The 18,282-nt window shown below is 38.6% G+C and overlaps 1 protein-coding gene across 1 annotated transcript in view; it reads left to right on the top strand.

Annotated features, from left to right (window-relative positions):
* The window catches only part of LOC109430237 (T-box transcription factor TBX6), a 436,935-nt gene that overhangs the window by 223,902 nt on the left and 194,751 nt on the right, over nt 1-18,282 (top strand). The window lies entirely within an intron of this gene.

Below are 18,282 nucleotides of genomic sequence, written 5' to 3'. Positions count from 1 at the left end.
GCTGCCAATCATGGATGTTGGTTGAAACAAAAAGCCCCATCAGCAGCAGGTGTGAATGCCGAAGTATGAACTTTTCAACCTTTTTCAACAGATCCCTTAATTATATGGGGCAGGTTTGTGTTTGAGTAGTCCGAGGCTGCGGATCTTCGTTTCCTATTTTTTTGTTTTTGCAACACAGCATATTGGTTTACAAAATTACCATCATTAGTTGAGTATTACTTTGTGTTGGAATTACCTATGAGTTCGATAATGGATCAGAAATCCCAGATAAATCTAAAAAATGTTTTCAATGCTTTTTCGAAAACATGTACGTTTTAAGATGGGTAATTTTTTTTCTTCCTCCAATTTTTCTGTTTCTGGTTTTCAACATGAATCGAATAGGTAGGGGAACAGAGCCCAAAATGCCAATATGGGGTAAAATGGCCCAACTCATAAAATCATTCCTGAATGGGACTTGATCATTGCTTTAGATGAATTTTGTCAAAATATGTTTGCATTAAACATTCTTCTAGAAGCTAGGCCGGCAAACCCACGGAAAATCTTTTGATTTCTCAATGAAAATTGGCAACTTCTGGTTTTTCGTGCTTGCAATTAAGGTTTTCGGGTGATTTTATTACCAGCCATGTGTTTCCAAGGAGATTGAGGCACCCATGGAGGTGCATGGTTGTTTATGTCCACGCTATCCATGTTAGGGGTCATTCAAATATGACGACCATCGTTTAGCGGGGAAGGGGGTGACACTCAATGCATTGAGTGTACGAAAAAAAACGTGACAGATGGGTGATAGTGAGTCGAAAATACCAGAAAACTGATGAAATCGCTAAAAATCGATAAAGATGCAAAAATTTAGTGAATATTTTTGCTGAAGCATCGAGCAAATATTCTCTAGTTGCTGTTACCACTTCGAAAGCCTAACAAATAAGGCTATATATCATTCGATGAAAGCTTGAAAATGGCATTTTACCCCACTTTCTTCTACGTATTTCACCATTTTGTTTGCTATTGAAAAACAGTCCGAATCTGTTCAAGCGTTCTGGAGCTAGGGCCAGCACCGGCGCGAGTAGCCTCATACTGGGGGTGGCCAAAATGTTTGGGATAGGCAACTTTTTTTCTCTTATAAAAAAGTTCAACATGGTGTAACTTTTCATAGAGTGCATCGAATATTCTCAAATTTTAACTGTTTGTTAACCTATTACATGTGCATCAGTGGTACAAATTAGAGCTCGATTGATTAATCTTTCGCGAAGTTATAACCGATCTGGTAAAACACTATTTTCAAGACTATCAATTTTTGAGCTGTCATATCTCGGAGACCAGTGAACCGAATTGAATGAAATTTTGAGCGATTATCAACAATATAATAATGCTTTAAAATTCATCAGAACATGGATACTTTTTGAACGTTGAAAAAAGTTATGATGGTTTGACATTTTCACCCATTTAGAGGAAAATGAGTCAAATTTTCAATACTGCACAAAAATTACTAAATGTGTTTTTCCTTTAATCCAAATAAGCTCTTATATATCTTTTTATAGATATCTTATGAACACAAGTAGAAAAACTTTGGATATCTAAAATTAAATTTAATGACATTGATGTTAAAAAACTACATTGGAACTACATTTGGAAGAATGGTGAGACCATGAAATTTTTTATTGAAAATTTATGGAATGAAAAATATCTTGCGTCACCTCGCAACTAGGAGAACTGGTGAACCAACATGCTACTTGCCTTGAAATCGATATATTGAAACAAAATATTGTGCCGATACCAACAGTGACGGACCGCACAAACTTAGGCAAAATACTGACGCATAATAACGGTTCAAATCAGTGTATCCAGCACCCAAAATCGCATATTTAGCCCTATCAGGTATCAGATATCAGAAGGCCGACTCCAGAGGCACGTTATCCTCCATTTGGGACATTTGTGCCATCGCCATACATATAAGCCTATTTCATCATTTACCTAAGGGAGAATGGGACAAGGGATGGAATGGGATTAGGAAAGGGAAAGGTGATGAAATAGGAAGGGGTGCCCTAGAAGAGGGAATGAACGCATAAGCGCAACGAGAGCTCATAGCCCATACCACAACGGGTTTCTGTGCCCTGAAAAGCACATTGTAAAACGCTTAAGCGTAAAGAGAGCCTATGGCTCATTGGAGGTAGCTTGTGACGTCATGCAACTTTCAATATGACATAGGAAGGCACGTCATCGAAAGCATCCTCAATATTCAAGAAATCACCCAAGCAAAAACTACGTTTGAGCGAGTACTTTCTTGAAAACGTATACAACTTTGTGTATAACAGTCATTGTGGACATCTCAAATTGGGAGGCATGTGAGTTCACATGAACAGGCATGTCAGCCAGACGAACATCACAAATGTGATACTCGACAATGCGTTTCAAGCATTTCAGAAAGAACGAGGTAACCAGATGAATCTGGAACTCATTCCTTCTTTATACAACGCATGCACCCTTTCGGGATAAAACTATGGAGTAATTTCACGCCATGAAAATACCCTATAGCAAACTACAAGAGTTCAAAACATTTTTAAAATACTCAAATACCTTTGGAGAAAAATAAGATAAACCCCCATTTGCACCTGGAGATTTTAAGTAAGCTGAGCTTTTTAGGGCCCACTAAGTCGATTATATAGCTATAATTCTCAAGTGGAAGCTAGAGATTCGTAACTATACAAAAGAATGGTGTATCCGAAGATATTTTGAACTTGAACAGATCAGAGTTCCATTCAGGAATACCTCTTGCGGTCCGCACAGGCCGCAGAGGACAAGCTTCTTTCAAAGCAATATTTATGGTATACCACAATGGAGGGGGTTGTAGGTACAAAACCACAATGAAACTCTCTTGGAGTAGCAATGGAAGCGAGTTATCCAGAAAATGTGGTCGCTACCAATTAGTACAGGTTCCCTAGTTTGTTGAGCAGGGTTGCCTGAATACGCAAATTTTGCGAAGGAACACTCAAAAGTGCAAAGAAGGTCAAATGGAGACTCCTCATCTGACACATGCCAATCAGTCAACTCATGACAAATTCTGCTCATGCAGAGTTGGGTTAGGTGCAATTCTATGTTAAGTTATCCATGAACTGTACTACCTAAGTAATCCATCAAACTGAAGCATCTCAAATTAATGTTTGAGCTACTTCAGATGATGTAATCATCGTTGCAATATTGCCAAATATCAGCGAAAAAATGCTGAATACAAGAGCTTGCTTGAAGGCATCCATAAGGAAATGTTGAAACATACTATTAACGCTCGAGGCACGACATTTTATTTATAATGAAAGAAGCAAACTGGGTTCACAAGGTAACCTATACAGAAGTTACCCTAGGAAAATGAACTTTTAGAAGTAGAGCCACTTGGGCTACACACGCTTTTTACGTTGAAAATTGATCAGAGGTTGCAGTCTAACAATTTGCGTTGATTAATTACTGATCATCGCGGCGATGATCAGTAATTAACCAACGCAAATTGTTAGACTGCAAGCCGAAATTTTCCATGAAAATCAACAACCATCCAGTCGAAACCTATTAACATTGATCAGAAGTTTCCTTGCCGTAGCCACTACCCAGACTAGACAATAATAATAATAAAGCAAACCCTTTCGGAAGAAAATCCTTTTGAACTCTGATACAACCAAAATTATTAGTTGGGTTTACCAAAAATCCATAAAAAATAAATCTTAGTACATATATTCGAGGATCTGAGAAGGGATCTTTCAACTAATAGCTAGCATCTCAATGGAAGGTTAGTTATGTTTTTTTCTGGGATTTTTTGGCTTTGATCTTCCAAAAGTTAGCCATAGAATCTAAAATAATATAAGTTATGGATAAAGCTAACAATCTTTAATAGAATGTTCTATTCCTGTAATTTGCCAGAATCAACAGCAGGCTTCGCTGAGATTTTCGCCGGAAATCTAGTAAAAACTCGCTGTTACGAATTCCACCAGAATGCAGGGTCCAAATTCTCAAAGAATCCCGTCTAAAAACTTCTAAAAATCACAAGTCAGCGCCACATTCATGAGAGTGTGAAAAAATCAAAACTCAGGTCGGAAAACACGTTTACACATTTCAACAAACTTTGACTTTGATCTTTCAATGTTTTGGAACAAGTGCACCGCGCAGCAATTTTTTTTCCAAAAAGTGCACCACGAAACAAAAGGTCTGAAAACCCTTAATTTCCTGTGTGAGTCAATTCTCTGTAAATATTTTCTTACACGTAATTATACTTACATAAGTACAACTACACTGAATGAACATATAAAGCAAAAACGTCATTTTTAACATCAGATATCTTCCCCAAGCTAATATGCCCATATTGCAAGATGTTAGGATCTGAAATTCCATTAACCAGTTGCCATTTTGAATTTGAAGCCGCCATCTTGGACATTCTAATCGCCATTTTTGGACTCCGGACATCTTCCTCATACCAAATATACCCATGTTTAGGGACAATGGAAATTCGCGGCAAAATTTCTCAAATTTCGCGGGCCCACATTGCGAATTTCGCGGTGATTTCGCGGCACCATGTATTTGACCGTTTGAACCAATTGTGAATGCTAAATAAATATTTTACTTGGATTTTGTGAGGCGTAGTCATAAATTTACATAAAAAGTAACAAATTTGATGAAAAATCGAAAAAGAAGTACAGGGGATAGACAAAATGATCGGGACAGGCAAAATTTTCACTTTTCAAAAGTGTACAACTAGCTGTAACTTTTCGAAAAGTGCATCAACTATTTTCAAATGTTTACTGTAAGTTCCTCAACTAGTTGTGTACCAGTGGACAAAATTTGGAAAAGATCGGACAATTCTTCACGAAGTTAAAAAGATTTTTGAAAAAGGTAAAATTATCCGATAGCGAACTTTGAGCTGTTATATCTCCGGATTCAATGAACCGAATGCAATGAAATTTTGTCCATTTATGACTTACATATATAATGAGCTATGAAAAACCATTGACTTAACTTAACATTCTTAACACGGAAGAAAGTTATAACGATTAGATTATTTTTCTAAAAAATACGAAATTATCCAAAACATCAACATCGTTTCAAAATACAAGATGCAAATTATAGTTCATTTAGTTTCCCTCTAATTGACTTATATATAAATGCGTTTTGAAGCAAAGTAACAACAAAGCCGCCAATAAATTGAAAAAGTAATGGGATGCATATTAAAAATAGACCAATTTACTAAAAAAATCGTGAAAAAATATAATCGCTATAACTTGTTAAAAATTTCAAATTAAGTTGAATGTTTTCCAGACATCATTATATAAGTCATAAATGGTAAAAATTTCATTGCAATCGGTTCATTGAATCCGGAGATATAACAGCTCAAAGTTGGCTATCGAATAATTTTATCTTTTTCAAAAATCTTTATAACTTCGTGAAGAATTGTCTGATCTTTTCCAAATTTTGTCCACTGGTACACAACTAGTTGAAGAACTTACAGTAGAAATTTGAGAAAATTCGATGCACTTTTCGAAAAGTTACAGCTAGTTGAACATTTTTTGTAGGCTAAAATATAAACGACTCATAAGAAAGTGATCATTTTTCATAAATAATTCCAAAAGTCCCAGTGAAGAAACAGGGGTGCAAGCAGTAATAAATAACAAAAGTTCCATAAACAAATCAAAAAATGCATAAATAAATCAAAAGTTTCCATAAATAATTGATTTTTGAGCAATTAAAAACGTCAAAAATGCAATAAATAATTCAACTGTTGCAATAAAAAAAGCCAATTTTCCCACCAAAAAAGTTCGAATTTTCCATAAATAAATCCGATTTTTCCACAATAAATTAGAAAATTCACAATAAAAAAATATCGAAAAAGCAATAAATAATTCAAAAAGTGCAATAAACAAGAAAATAAATTATCAATAAATGTCAAAAAACGAGCAATAAACAGAAATGCATTTTGAGGCAAAAAAATATGTAGACCATGCGGCGAAGCCGCATAGAGGTTTGAGCAACTGAGGTGGCAGAAGGCCGTCGAAGTTTCCGATATCCGATGCACCGCAATTGCATCGTTTCGGTTCTAGGCAAACCACAGATCCAAGATTTTGCCCGGTATAATGCAAACATAGATGTTATCCCTTTTTTAGGTCCGACGAGCGATAGCGAGTTCGGACAGCAAGCAATTACTCGGTAAATTGCAATCATAGTTACGCAAGCTTTTCAGTCGTTTCAGTCATATAAGTGCGATTCGGCATTTCACTGTCTCATACTTTCCTGCATATGTTTTTCATGGGTAATTTCGTCATTTTTTATTGCACTTTTTGAATTATTTATTGCTTTTTCGATATTTTTTTATTGTGAATTTTCTAATTTATTATGGAAAAATTGGATTTATTTATGGAAAATTCGAACTTTTTTGGTGGGAAAATTGGCTTTTTTTATTGCAACAGTTGAATTATTCATTGCATTTTTGACGTTTTTAATTTCTCAAAAATCAATTATTTATGGAAACTTTTGATTTATTTATGCATTTTTTTATTTGTTTATGGAACTTTTGTTATTTATTACTGCTTGCACCCCTGCTTCTTCACTGGGACTTCTTGAATTATTTATGGGAAATTGTGTATTTATTATGGAACGTTTAATTGTCTGCCATTTTTTGTAAAGTGAAAATTTTGCAAAATGCACTTAATTTTTATATTGCCAAATTCGGAGCCGTAAATCACCTTACACTGTTCAAATTTATCAGCTAATTTTTGTTCAAAAAATTAAAATTTGTGGGTTTTTAAGGTTATTTTCCAAATTTCCTGAGATTTCGCGTCATTTTGCGGAATTTCTTAAATTTCGCGACCGTTGTCCAATTTCGCGGATTTTTTTTTTTTTTTTTTTTTATAAAAAGTTACGTTTATTTGTCGATATTGCTTATAAAAATTATTCACATAATTACTTAAACGTCGACATCAATAGTGAAATTTAGTACATCGATATCTATCCGTCCATTACAATCATTAATGAAGGAAATATAATTCACTAAAATCTTCAATAACTTGGTTCTTGTCCTTGTTCCAATTCGTTCTAACGATGGTCGCAGTAGTTCATCAGCTTCGATCCTCCGCCCACAGGTCTGCATCAGTTTTCGCTGTAGTAGTTCGAACGCATTGTTCACTCGTCGACATGCAAAAAATTTATGCTGCATTGTTTCTACGTGTGTTCCACAATGCGCACAATCTTCTCCATCTGAACGTCTCATCCTGAATAGCAGTCGGCGATGTGGAGTTTTTTGGTTTATCCACATGTACAGTGTGCTCCGATGGGACGAAGGTAGGTCACGGATGAAAACGTTCTTCCATATCCGAACCCAATTAGCGTTTGGATTTTCAGTCTCCACTTTCGGTCTGTCTGTACGCTCGATGAAATAACGATGGATTAGATCGGCGGAAGGGTGCTGACGGATTTGGAAGGGTAAACTGCGTATGTTTTTAAGGAGTATCTTTAGGCAGGAAAGGTCTGGGATTGAATTTGCGGGGGGAGGATTTGCTAAGATTAGAAGGGAATTATAGTACGGGAGGGAATCGATCTCTTGGAGATGTCGGTTGATGAGAAGGGCGCTGAATTTCATTGCTGGAATATGCAACTTGATTCCGCCACTTTCCTTGCTGCGTGCAAGTTGCTGCATTGGGACGGTCGCGGGAACACCGCGGAAGAGGTATCGTCGCATTGTAGCCGTCACTTTTGCAACGTGTGCTGGTGTAGCAGCCAGGTGGGACGCCAAGTACCACATTTTGGACGACAGAAATGTGTTCAGTAGAGTGACCTTTTGGAGAAGAGTCAAACTGCGCTGGGAATGCAGCCAAACTAGCCGCGAAAAGTTTGCAACGATTGTATCCCAATTTATCGTTACCATCTCCGCAATAGAATTTACGAAGACGATACCGAGAATCCTGATCGTGTTTTCTGTGCGGAGCCACGGCACAGTGAGGGGATCATTAATTTGGCCAACGTTGATTGCTGTCGTTTTGGCCTCATTCAAGCGTGCGCCAGCTATCGTTTCGAAGCGCCTGAACAAATTTCGCATCGCGTGCAGTTGGTCCGTACTAGTGACGATTGCACTGATGTCGTCGGCGTAGGCAACAATTAAATTTCCCTCACACGCTTGTTCTAATTGTCGCAGAAGCGGGTGCAGGTACAAAACAAAAAGATGCATGGAGAGAGGGTCTCCTTGCCTAACCGATCGCTGTATCGGAAAGGGTGCTGAAAGCGAGCCGTTGATGAGAAGTCGGGATGAAGAAGACTCTGCTATGTGGGCCAGTAAATTTACCAACGACGCATCAAAACCCAGGGAGCGCATTGTGTGGAATAAAAATCCGTGATCGACTCGATCGAAAGCATGATCCAGATCAAAACTGATCAGCTTTCCACAACGACCGTTCGCTTTCATCTGTGCAATCCGGTCCTTGATTGCAAGAGTTGCTTGGAAAATATTTCTTCCAGAGTTAGAGCATTTCTGCGAAGCAGTCAAAATATTGTGGGAGCGGAGCACTTCATCTAGCCGCTTTTTCAAAATTCTAGATAGAATTTTATAGTCAAAATTGACTAAGCTGATCGGTCTATATGATCGAGCCGTTTCTCCTCCACCTCGTTTTTTCACCAACACTATTACGCCGTCGACGAATTGCGCTGGAAAGTTTGACCTAAGAGCTTCATTCATAACGATGTTGAGCTCCCGGTGGATAACATCGAATGTACGCAGATAAAACTCTTTGGGTAGTCCGTCGGGTCCGGGTGATTTTTTCGCAGCACTCGTCCGTATTGCCGAAAGAATATCAGCTGTTGAAATGTCGCTCATACACGCTGCACTTACGTCATCATTCTCTGGAATAATTCTCTCGCAATCGAAAGCATCTCCCGCTTCAACATTCTCCCGTGCATAGAGATTGGTGAAGTACTGTACCATGTGATCTCGTATCGCATCTGGATCGCCGATTACTTCGTCATCATCGTTCAACAATCGCTCGATGGTATTGTTTCTCCTCGCTCTTTCCCCCAGCTGGAATATGGAAAGTGGTTCGCCAGCAACAAGCGTTTCGTTTATTCGGACAAACATTTCCGAAAAACGACGTTGGTGCGACAGCATTTCTGCTTTCACTCTGTTGATGGTCACTAGCATGGCACGGTTGGTGTGGTAGTCGTCGTATGCCTGCCGTAGCAGCTCATAGAGGCGTTGCTGCTCGTTGTGGAAAGCATCAAAGGCAAGCTTCGATTTCCACCGGAAAAACGATTTCAGGCTTGGTTTCGCATGCGAAAGCCACCATTCCATCCAAGACGAATAGTTGCGGCGCCGCCGGGTCCAATATTGCCAGCGAATTTGTAGCTCTTCAATGTTTTCGGCGGTTAGGAGATGGGGACGAAGGGACCAAAAACCTCGTCCGGGCGGTCTGTCGGGGAGGGGAAGGCATACTCTTGCAGTTAAAGCTTTGTGGTCCGAGAAGCAAACGACATGAACAGCTGTTGTTCTCAGCTGTTGTCGGAGACCGCTGCTCACATAGAGTCGATCGAGTCTGGACGACGAGTTGTGCGTTATATAAGTGTATCCCGTCTCTCGCGAACGGAGCTGTAGCCATGCATCATACAGTCGTAGCTGTGTTACAGTTGACTGTAGTGCGGGACTCGAGTTGGAGCCCGTTGCATCACACTGCCTAATCACACAGTTAAAGTCCCCACCAAGGATGACGTGGTCGGTGCGATGTCGCAGGTAGTAGGCAACGGTGTTGTTGTAGAAGCGTTCACGCTCGGCTCGGAATACCGATCCCGACGGGGCATACACATTACACAAGGTGGTGTTTTGCACTCGTATGGCTAGTAGGCGGCCGTCCAGGCTCTTTTCGACATGTGAGAATTTGATGTGCTGCTTAAGAGCAATTGCGGTCCCTCTTCTCGCATGATCGACGTTGCAGACGACGTTGTACCCAGGGAGGGCAAGCTGTTCGTTTTCAACCTCCTGCAGGAAAACAATGTCGAGGTCGAGCGTGCGGATGAATGTGCGGAGTGCTTGTATTTTCGTTGTGTTGGTGATCGTGTTGATGTTGATTGTGCCGATGTTAACACTCGTGTACTCCATTATTGTTGGATATCCTCTCCGGAGTCTCGGCTGTGTTTGATGGAGTCGTTTGGTCGCATCTTTTTCCCTGGCGGTGATCTTCTGCTCCGCTGGTGCCGACTATTGATTGATGACGTCGATGTTTGAGAGGAGTCTGTGTCATTGCCGTTCGTGTTGCATGTTGTGACGAAGCTTGTCATCGGGGTTGAGAGTGGCGTCAGAAGAACGACGGGCTGCGCTCCAATGGATTTGGTAGCGGGAGGCGGCATCGTGCTTTTTTGTTGTGCTGTTGTGGTTCGCTTTTCTTTCGCTTTGACCACGGGTTCGTTTGCCGTGGAGATTGGGTGTACCTGCGACGGCTGCAGTTTCGGAGGAGGGTTGTTCGGCTTGACCGGTTTAGGTGGCAGCGCCGGTTGTTTTGCAACGGTAGCGTAGGATTGGTCTGCTGCGAGTTTTTGCACCAGCAGTTTTTTGTTCTGCACGCATGGGATTCCCACATGTACGAACTCTTGGCAGTGCAAGCACGTTTGCCGCTGCCCCTTGTACGCCACTGCCGTGTCTTCACCCTGAATCGTCACCAGAGAAGGGATGTTTTTCTTCACCACCATCCTAGCGACACGCACACCAGTTTTGATACCGCCGAAGGCAGTTCGTTCGTCCCACAAGAGGTCACGAATGTTGATGACGTCACCGTAATCGCCGAGGAATTCGCCGATCTGCTCGTTGGACACCTCGTTGGACAGATCGAACAGGCGCACTTCCACAGCACCATCCTCCATCACGATACGCATCTTGTACGATTTACCATCAAACACGTATTCGTGCTTGTTGTCGTGTTGTCGAACGATTGCCTCGGCAAGTTCGAGGTTGTTCACCTCCACGAAGGTGCAGCCTAGCCGTCTGCTTGGCTGGAGTAGAACCACATTTTCTCGCGTGAGACCGAGCTCTTTCCCAACGAATTTATGGATTTCTTCGTGGGAAAGTTGCTTCGGAAATTGCGAATAATCAACGCGAAAAGTGTTTTCGCGACGCGGCATCGCGGAACACGACGGCGCGGAATCTGAGCTACTTGTTCTTTGTATCGACGAAAAAACGTAAAGAAATAGTCCGTGAACGACTTCCGACACTTGCTCGCTTCGAGATTATCGACTGATCGGCTCGGAAGTTGAGCGCTAACTGAGAAATCGCGAATTTCCATTGTCCCTACCCATGTTGCATGGTTTAGAACTCCATTAAATAGCCGCCATCTTGAATTTGGAGCCGCCATCTAGGATTTGATGCCGCAATCTTGGATTTTATGCCGCCATCTTGGATATTCTGGCAACCATTTATGGACTCCGGGCATCTTTTGCATACCAAATATACTTATATTACGTGGTTTAAGCGGCCTAAAACTCTATCAAACAGCCGCCATCTTGAATTTTGAAGCCGTCATCTTGTATTTTAGGCGACCATATTTGATATTCAGGTCGTCATTTTTGAACTCCAGACATCTTCCCCATACAAAATATACCCATATTGCATGGTTTTAGGGCCTAAAACTCCATAAAATAGTCGCCATCTTGAATGTGGAGCCGCCATTTTGGATATTCTTATTGTCATTCTCGGACTCCAGACATCTTCCCCATACAAAATATACCCATATTGCATGATTTTTGGGCTCAATACTCCATTAAACAGTCGCCATCTTGAATTTGAAGCTGCCATCTAGGATTTTAGGCAGCCATCTTGGATATTCTGATCGCCATTTTTGGACTACACACATCTTCCTCACACCAAATATTCCCATATTGCATGCTTTTAGGGCCTAAAACTCTATTAGACACCCGCCATCTTGAATTTGGAGCCGCCATCTTAAATATTAGGCTGCCATCTTGAATTTTGGGCCGACATCGTGGAATTTCCGGTCTCCAGTGTTGTTTTCGCACATAATTCGTCAATCATGCTAAAGGTTACAAAAATTACCGCAGTTTGATATATCACGTGATGGGACTTGGTTCAGTGTTTTATACGGCCAGTTCTACCGGTGCTGATCCGGTTCACTAAAATGGCCACAACTCCGGAACGCCTCGTTCGATCCGGACCATTTTTAATAACAAACAATGTGGTAAATTTTTATTCGAGCTACAATCCGAAAAATCGGTCGATGGGAAGTGCCTTAAAAGTGAGTGATTTTTTTTTGTTCACATACATACATACACACACACAGACATCATTTCAATTCGTCGAACTGAGATGATTGGTATATGTCAGTGCTTCCCAAACTGTGCACCACGGCACCCTGGTGCGCCGTGAACATTTCTCAGGTGCGCCGCAGACTTTTGAACCAAAACAAAATGAACAAACTTTTACTATTCAAAACACAAACATCTTTTATCCTGTTTTTGTTTAGTAACACTTGGTCGCCTCACAGCTTTTTATTCTATTTCAAAGTCTTGGCTTTTTTATAAAGACTTCTAAAAGAAGTCACTCAAGCAGGGTTTTCCTCTGTCAAAATTTGTTAATTTCTGATATCCTCACGAAAATTCAAAATTTTTATATTTCCAAAATTCTGCATAATTTCGTTTAGATTCTGAAATTGTTTTTTTTTGTCTATTGATGATTCAGCTTAGTTTTCGATTCTATCAATAGCTTGCAATACAAAGTAAATTTTTCAAGGACCTTTTAGGATCATTGCTTCAATATCCCCGTCTTCATGCTGTCACAAACGCTTCGTAACGACATTTTTACTAACATCACTATCATAAAACAATTTTCTGTCAAATTGTATTTCAATTTCATGCTTGATTCTGAAAACTGACTTTGGCGCTTGTTGCACGAAAACGTAAAAAATAACCTATTACCAGTCACAGTGACCGCAGGTCCAAAACTATCCATTTTTACATTTTTTTTTTCAAATTTGGCAAAGCAGTTAATTCAATAAATTTGGAAGTTCTGCATTGCAGTCGTCTAGAAATTCAATTTGTTTTGCTTTTGAAGTTCAGTTTCAATATTTCTTTCTAAATAGAAATGCAGTTTAAGAACCTATTTTTTTTTTGTTCTAAGAAAACATAAACATTAAAATTTTGAACTGCATGTGGTTGGCGTTGCATCAGAGTAGACTTGGCAAGTTTTTTGACAGGCAAAGATAAGTAAAAGAATTCTACAACTCTGAACATTTAGGCGTTGTTTTGATGCAGATGTTGCATAACATAAAAGAATTGTAGTTGGTATTTGGTAAAACAACGTACTTGATTTGATATCCCAAGTACTTACATTGAAAAACGCATGATCCGGTCTGACATTATGCCGTCCAGGTGTTGTAAAATTGAAGTCAAAATGATACAACTTCTTTGCAAAAAATTGTTGGTGCACCGCGACGACATTTTTGAAAGTTTCAAAAGGCGGTAGCAAAAAGTTTGAGAACCTCTGGTATATGTGACTTAACCCTCCAAGCCTTCTATCGAAAATTCGTTTTTTAAGTGAACATATATCCTTTCAGTTCACTTAGGTGAATGAGGAAAGCAAAACGTTCAAAAACACGTATTTTAGAAAAAAAATGAGAATTTTGGCAAGATTTTAATTGTTTGTTTACCCGGGTAGAGGTAAAATACTGACGATCAAAACATGATATTGGTTTGATTGATATAAGAGATAAAAGATCTGAAAATAATATCTGAAAAATGTTCCTGGAACATCTTAACAATATCAAAATTTGATATTTCAAGATCATACGAATAGCTCGCTGCCATTGGTTAGATCTTACAAAATCTAAATATGATTTGATGACGATGTTCAAGGAGTAAATTTTTGATTTTATTTTTAGATCTTTTATCTCTTATGTCAATCAAACCCATATCACTTTTTGATCTCCATATCAAAATATACTATTATTGAGCTCTTTTCCTCTACTCGGGTAGTTTCCAGCTTTAAGCTCCAGCTCAAATAACCATCATTCAGTCATCCAGCAATAATCAATTATTCAAAAGAAGTTTGTTTCCTCTAAATCACAAAACCGTCATTGAAAATTGGTTCACTGTTATCCAGATGGTGGCCAGAGTGCAATGATAAATTTTTATTAACATTGCACAGTGGGAAAAATCGACCCAAAAAACGGATCTTTTAACGCCGCTGGTTTCGGTACGTGAAGTTGACCATTTCTGACGTAAAAAAATTCGAGAAATCGATTGGTGCTAATTTCATTCACCGCACAGCACGGGAAGTGGTCCATTTTGCCCCATTTTGCCCTTTTTTCATACAAAAAGAGAATCAAAATGTACTTTCAAACAACTAACACGACTGTAGATCATTGAAAATAGCTGCAGGAGTAATTGGAAGTTAATAGGAATCATAAGAATACGTGGAATAGTCCTTTAAATGCTTATTTTACCCAATTTGCCCCAACAACTTTCGGATATTCACAATTTTTCCTAATTATGAATGGATTTTTAATGTTACTGACATGAAGTTGATTTGTTTGGCATAAACAAAAAGCACTAGATCTTTTTTCATTAGAATCATCTTCAGTAGTTGTCCAATTTGCCCCATTTTGCCCTATTTTCATGATAAAATGAGATTCAAAATGTATTTATGAAAAACAAATTCTGGTGTAGAACGTTGAAATTAGTTTTAGGTGCAATTGGAAGCTAACAGTTATCATGCGCATATATGAAAGATATTTTCCCTATTTTACCCTACATGCCCCTAAAACTGCTGAATAATAACATATTTTGTATGGTTTTGTAATGTCGCTGGATGCAAAACATGAAGCCCTGGATCATTTTTGATACATGCAAATGCGGTTTATCGAATAATACTACAATCATTCTCGGATTGGTATAAAAAGCTATCCATTTCACCCCAATTTGCCTCGATTTTTGTCATGTAATCAACATTTATCCTGATTATTTGTCAAGTAAAGAATAAATTGATTTCCCTTTTTAGCATTGGCACTGAAACCAATGTTATCAAAAAGACATATATGACTTTTTGTTTAATTTCAGCTTTTGATGGGGAACTAAGGGCATAATAAGCATTTTATAAAATATGTCAAATGTGCGCTAAACTGATTAAATAGGACGTCTCAAAGCACCAAATATATATATGTGTATTTTTAAGATGCCTCATTTAATCAGTTGTGTGCATATTTGCCACAAATTAAGATTATGGTTAATGCTTATTATACCCTGTATTCCCCACCAAAGTCATATGTTTTAACTGTCCTTTCGATTACATTGGCTTCAGTAACAAAAGTCCATCAATTCGGACATAAGCAAATGGGGGAAATCAATTCATTCATGAGGCGACAACAAATCAGGGCAAATTGGGGTAAAATGGACAGCTATTTGTACCCTCCCGTGAATGATTCTAAACCTCATCGATAAACTGTATTTGAATATATAAAAAATTATCAAGGGCTTCATGTACTGCTACCAGTGACATTACAAAACAATAGAACAGTTTTAGGGGCATGTAGGGCAAAATAGGGAAAATATCTTCCATTTATGCGCATGATAGCTGCTAGCTTCCAATTGTAACTTAAACTAATTTCAACGTGCCATTACAGTATCTGTTTCTATTAAATACATTTTAAATCTCATTCTTCTATGAAATTAGGTCAAAATAGGGCAAATTGGACAACTACTGAAGATAATTCTGGTGATAACAGATCTAGCGCTTTTTGTTTATGCAAACAAAAGAGAAATTCAAATCAGTAACATTAAAAATCCATTCATAATCATGTAAAATTCACAATTTTAGCAGTTGTTGGGGCAAATGGGGCAGTATAAGCATTTAAATGGATCTTTCATACATGTTTATTATTTCTAATAACCTCTAATTACACCTGCAGCTATTTCCAATGATCCACAGTCGTGTTAGTTGATTGAAAGTACATTTTGATTCTCATTTTGTATGAAAAAAGGGCAAAATGGGGCAAAATGGACCACTTCCCGTGCCGTGCGGTGAATGAAATTAGCACCAATCGTTTTCTCGTAATTTTTTACGTCAGAAATGGTCAACTTCACGTACCGAAACCAGCGGCGTTAAAAGATCCGTTTTTTGGGTCGATTTTTCCCACTGTGGCATTGGTTGAGATTTCAGCGAGAAAACTGCGTTTGAGTTTTTGCTAAAGCTTAGTTTATTGTTGCCAAGTAGAGCGCTCAAGTAAAATTCCATCTATTTCCGCAAGTAAGTTTGACAACTGATCCAGTATGGGGAGAAACGTTACTTTTCCTTACGGAATAATAGCGCGGACTATTTTTCCGTAAGGAAAAGTGACAGCTCCATTTGATTCGCACGGGAGGCGTTACGAGTGTTACACCTTTATCCTTACTTGCCATCTGCGAACTGCACAAGTAATTTTGAAGCGGAATCATTACTTGACCATTTTGTCCTATCTTTTTGCACAGTACGTACACAGTGGAAACTAGCCATAAACGATGATGGTTTGTTCCCTCTTAAGTGAGAAAATTATTCTAAATCAGGCCAAACATGTCTAAAGGTCCAATCTGCACAAGAGAGTCTCTCTTTGGTTTCCCTCTCTTTCGTTAATATCTCAGCTGTTTCTTTGTATTATGATTGTCTCCTTGCATTGAACGAGGATCAAAACAATCGTCTTTTGATTTGTACTGCAAAAATAGTTGAAAAGTGTACCATTACATTGCAATAATTGAAAGAGAAATTAAACAAAGAGAGCCTCTCAAATGCAGATAGGACCTATTGAAATGTTTGGCCTGAAATATTCATATGGAAGCCATAAACTTCAATGTTTTGTGTTTTCTGAATTGAAAAATATATCCATGTTCTGAATGCCAGGATTTTTTTTGAAAACATCCTTCACTGTGCTAGTGCTGGTAGGAGTAAAAACTTGCAAAAAACCATCCCAAACTCCAATTTTACATAAAAAAAAATCAAGTTTTGAGACATGGTTTGGCAGTTTTTGATGAAAAATATCATAAAAATGAATAGTTTGACGAATAATTTGTTCAGAACAAAGAAGGCGACAGAAATATCTACAAAAGCACACTGAAAGATGTGAAATTGATCAAGCGGTTAAAAAGTTATTGGATAATAAATTGATTTTTTTTTTGTAAAAAGAAGAAAAAATAAAATAAATCTTCTAAAGCTCCTATTTTGCGACACTTTGGAAAAATTTGGTGTTCTTCAAATTTTGTTCGAAATATAATTTTGGAGTGATTCATAAAACAAGATTGTAAATAAGTTGAATATTGAAAAATTATGGCACTTGAAGTGGAAAAACACCACTCCCTCTACACCTTAGTATTTCTGTCACTAACTCGGAGGTTTCTTTTTGTGTCATTTGAATCCAGAAGAGCTTACGAATTCCAGGTTTCAACAACTTTTCCACAATGAGCCGCAGCCTGATGAACAGGTAACTGAGAATATACATTTATTTTTATTTATATCCACCATTGTAGGGTTTGTAAAAATTCACGTTGATTGAACTTATTCACCTTAATAATCTAGGCACAAGCACGTATATCACCATCATATTCTTAACGGAGATGTTTTTCTGCATCAATACAAGATTCTTTTAGCTAGTACCGAGCAACTTTGTTGCAAACCGCAAGGCGATGTGGTGATTGTAAAGAAAGATTTGTATCAAAACCTGTTAACGACGATCGATTTGTAAATGTAGAGTTGGAGTAATGTAATATCTCACGTATAGCTGTGCACGGGTGATTCGATTTCAATAATGTACTCTTTGGTTAGTTTGTTATAAAGATGGGTTATTACGGTAGAATTTCCGGGATAAAGATGTTTTTGTTTTTTTATGATCCGACGACGTATTTGGGCAGGATTTGGGAACAATAGTTCGCATTTCAGCATTTCTGAGAAATTTGTTACTTATATATTATTAATCAGGGTACTTAGAACACAAATCTACTATGGTTCGATGGCACAAATGTCCCAAATGGAGGATAGCATGCCTCTGGAGCCGGCCTTCTGATGGTTCGATCATAGTTGAGAACTATGTTTTGACCCTCTTCTGAGCCAATATGCAGCTCTAATGGAGTCTGATAATTGTGTATCGAACCCGAAAAAGCTTTCGTTCGTCTTAATTACGAAAACATGCGGGAAGTGGGAAGCCCTCAGGCGCCTTAAAATGATGCAGACTGGATCCGATCCATGAACGCCGGGATCACCGAGCCCGTGTTTTATCCACACGGCTACCGACGCTTGAGAATACCATGTTGCTA

This window comes from Aedes albopictus, chromosome 2, assembly GCF_035046485.1.
Source record: "Aedes albopictus strain Foshan chromosome 2, AalbF5, whole genome shotgun sequence".
NCBI lineage: Eukaryota > Metazoa > Arthropoda > Insecta > Diptera > Culicidae > Aedes > Aedes albopictus.
Note: the sequence above shows the minus strand (reverse complement) of the source record. Positions and strands in the feature narration are given on the sequence as shown.